The following is a 4,351-nucleotide window of genomic DNA, read 5'->3' on the forward strand; positions in this document are numbered from 1 at the left end:
GTTATAATCACTGCCCCAATACCATTTCCATACTGATTTACAGCGCCATCAAACACCATGCTCCATCTGGAACCAGGCTCTGGCCCTTCATCGAGTGTAGGCTCATCACAATCTTTCATTTTCAAATACAGAATCTCCTCATCTGGGAAGTCATACTGAACTGACTGATAATCCTCAATCGGCTGATATGCCAAGTGATCAGCCAAGATACTACCTTTAATAGCCTTCTGAGCTCGATACTCAATATCATACTCAGATAACAACATCTGCCAACGAGCAATCCTCTCTGTTAAAGCAGGCTTCTCAAAGATATACTTGATTGGATCCATTCTGGATATCAACCAAGTCGTATGATTCAACATATACTGGCGTAAGCGCTTAGCAGCCCAAGCCAAAGCACAACAGGTTTTCTCAAGCATTGAGTATCGAGACTCACAATCAGTGAACTTCTTTCTTAAGTAGTAAATAGCATATTCTTTCTTTCCTGATTCGTCTTGCTGATCAAGGACACAACCCATTGAGTCTTTAAGAACAGTCAGATACATAATCAATGGTCTTCCTTCCACAGGTGGAGACAGGATCGGAGGCTCAGACAGATACTCTTTAATACTGTCAAAGGCTTTCTGGCAATCCTCGGTCCAATCATGGGACTGATCTTTCCGGAGGAGCTTGAATATCGGCGCACATGTGGCAGTCATGTGGGATATGAATCTGGAAATATAATTCAAGCGGCCAAGAAAACCTCGGACTTGCTTCTCAGTTTTGGGCGCAGGCATTTCTTGTATTGCTTTGGCCTTTGTAGGATCAACCTCAATACCTCTCTCGCTAACAATAAAGCCCAATAACTTGCCGGAACGGACTCCAAATGTACACTTGTTGGGATTCAGACGAAGCTTGTACTTCCTCAAACGTTGAAAAAGCTTCAACAAGTGCTCTACATGTTCCACTTCCGTTCTTGATTTAGCGATCATATCATCAACATACACCTCAATCTCCTTGTGCATCATATCATGAAACAAGGTGGTCATAGCTCGTTGATATGTGGCTCCAGTGTTCTTCAAACCGAAGGGCATCACTCGATAACAGAATGTTCCCCAAGGTGTGATGAATGTTGTTTTCTCCATATCCTCGGGTGCCATCTTAATATAATTATATCCGGAAAATCCGTCCATAAATGAGAAGACATTGAATTTAGTTGTATTGTCTACCAACATATCAATATGTGGTAGAGGAAAATCATCTTTTGGACTAGCTTTATTCAAGTCCCTATAGTCCACACACATTCGGACTTTTCCATCTTTCTTAGGCACGGGCACAATATTGGCCACCCATTGAGGATATGTAGAAGTTACCAGAAACCCCACATCAATTTGCTTCTGAACTTCTTCTTTGATCTTCACTGCCATATCAAGATGAGTTCTTCTGAGCTTCTGCTTCACAGGAACGCACTCAGGTTTCAAAAGTAGGAAATGTTGCACAATATCTGTATCTAGACCGGGCATGTCTTCATATGACCAGGCAAAGACGTCAACATATTCTCGTAGCAACTCAATCAACTCCTTCTTCACAGATTCTTCCAAGGGTGCCCCAATCTTCACTTCTCGCACACAATCCTCAGACCCCAAGTTGACTGTTTCTAGATTCTCAAGATATGGCTGAATGATCTTCCCTTCATGCTCAAGTAGACGGGTAATCTCATCAGGAATCTCTTCAACGTCATCTTCTTCCGCCTCAAATACAGGGAATTCAAAGTTGGGAGATGGTGTTGGGTCATTATGTTCAATGGGTTTGATCAACCTGTATAATAATTTTGGATATGAAAAGCTTTAGAATTCAAGGCAAATCATTATGCAGATGAATAAATTGATTTTATTCTTATTTTTGAGGTTTTATATGATCACCAATTTCATGCAAAAAAGCGAAAAGGGAAAATAATTGGAAAACAAACATTTAACATGAATATATTGAATGAAAATATCATTGTATTTATGCGCCAGCAATGTCATCACTCCTCCTTTTGGCATGGGAGAAGGGTTTTCAAACGTAATGAACATTACTTTGACTTATGGATAACCGTTGGAATATCCACAGCGACCCAATTATTGCAGATTCCCCCAGGGATGACGAAGTTACCAGAATCTTCTTCGTCCTCTTCCAAGATGGCAGCAGCCTCCTCGCCTTGACTGGTATGGATGAACCCTCCACTCTTGAACAACCCTTGCGTGTTGAAGACCCCAGATGAATAACCTATGCCAGCCCGAGATTTGTTGTCTTCTAGCTCAATCATTTTTCCTAAACCAGCGGTTGCACCACGCTCAATGGCCAACTTTGCATCTTTGTAGGAAGCAAATGAAGGAGTTCTCTTCTCAATAGGTTCAGCAATAGATAAAGCTTGGAAAGGAGTTCCAACTTCATCCTCAGCATCTATATATGAGAAGGAAGACAAATGGCTAACCAGGAGAGCCTTTTCTCCCCCTACCACCACCAGCTTCTTATTCTTCACAAATTTCAGTTTCTGGTGTAGGGTGGATGTCACGGCGCCTGCCTCGTGAATCCATGGTCTACCTAAGAGACAACAATACGATGGGTGAATGTCCATAACCTGGAAGGTAATCTGGAAATCACTTGGTCCGATCTTGATTGGGAGATCAACTTCCTCAATCACAGTTTTGCGAGACCCATCGAAAGCCTTCACAACTACTCTACTCTGCCTCATGGGAGGCCCTTGATATGATAGTTTTGAGAGAGTGGATTTTGGCAATACGTTCAGTGATGACCCAGTGTCCACCAGCACATTGGACATGGCGTCGTCTTTGCAACCCATAGATATATGTAATGCCAAGTTGTGGTCTCTTCCCTCCTCAGGAAGATCAGAGTCACAAAAACTCAAGTTATTACAAGCAGTGATGTTTGCAACAATGCTATCAAATTGTTCTATCGTGACATCGTGATCCACATATGCCACATCCAAAACCTTCTGCAGAGCCTCTCGGTGTGGTTCTGAATTCAAAAGCAATGATAACACCGATATCTTGGATGGCGTTTGTAGAAGCTGGTCTACAACATTGTACTCGCTCCTTTTGATGAGTTTCAGTATCTCATCGCAGTCTTCTTTCATATTGCCGCCTGGGCCAACAGGAGCAGGAGTTTTCAATGTAGAGGAGGGCTTAACAACAAGTGCCGGATTCGAAGTGCTCACAGCATTCCCAATCGGGCGTTCAACAGAATCAACATTAGTTTGAGGCTTTGAGGGTGCTGAAAATACACGACCGCTACGTGTCAGACCGCTAACATCAGCAATGTTAACAACAGATGAAGATGGCAAGGACACCTCTTTCCCATTTTCTACTACGATAACATTGTAGCGATAAGGGACCGCTTTTTCAGAAGAGTATGGTACTGGTCCGGCCGGCTTGATGGTTAATGTGGGAGAAACCTTTTGCTTGCTACCATCATATTTGATGATAACAGGCTCAGGTATCCGGAACACCGGGGAAATCACGTTGACCTCATCAGCATCTTCGTCAACATTTCTGTTTTGAAGGATCTCAATAACTCCTTCATCCAGCATATCTTGAACATCTTTGTGTACCTGGCGACAACCTCTTTGATTAACAGAACAGATTCGGCATCTATCATGGTCATGCTCATAATGACTATAATCACATAGCAAATGATGCATCTCAACCAGAGATTGTCGAATATGACTGACATATTTGACTTTGTACTTGTCAGGGCAGCCCTGGACCATGTTGACAGATTTCCCATGCTCGGGAAATGGGTTCTTCTTTACGTTAGGACCTACGTCCTCGAAACACATAATGCCACACCTCACCAGGTCTTGGACTTTGGTCTTCAAAGGGTAACAATTCTCCACGTCGTGGCCGGGAGCACCAGAATGGTAAACACAGTGTAATTCGGGCTTATACCACCACTGGGGGTTAGTAGGTATAGCCGGTGGGTCTCGCGGAGTAATCAACTTTCTCTTTATCAAAGAGGGATATAACTCTGTATACGTCATCGGAATAGGATCGAAGGTGATCCTTTTCCTCTCGTAACTCGTGCTGGTTTGATTACTGTTTCGAGGCTGGTAGGCCTGCTGTTGCGGACGGTGTTGTTGATGTTGATATTGCGGATGTGGTTGCTGATTGTTGTTATGTTGCTGGTACTGTTGATTATCTCTGAAGACAGGTGCTATATGAGCCACCTGGTGCTGGTTACCGATGGGACGCACGGTCATTCTCCTCACAGGGGGTCTTCTTGGTTTCACATGGGAAGTCACAGCATGTGCCTCTCCATCTTTCTTCTTCGCAAACGACCCATAACGTTTGGCAGAAGAGCCTTCTTCTCT

This window comes from Lathyrus oleraceus, chromosome 7 (genome assembly GCF_024323335.1).
Source record: "Lathyrus oleraceus cultivar Zhongwan6 chromosome 7, CAAS_Psat_ZW6_1.0, whole genome shotgun sequence".
Taxonomy (NCBI): Eukaryota; Viridiplantae; Streptophyta; class Magnoliopsida; order Fabales; family Fabaceae; genus Lathyrus; species Lathyrus oleraceus.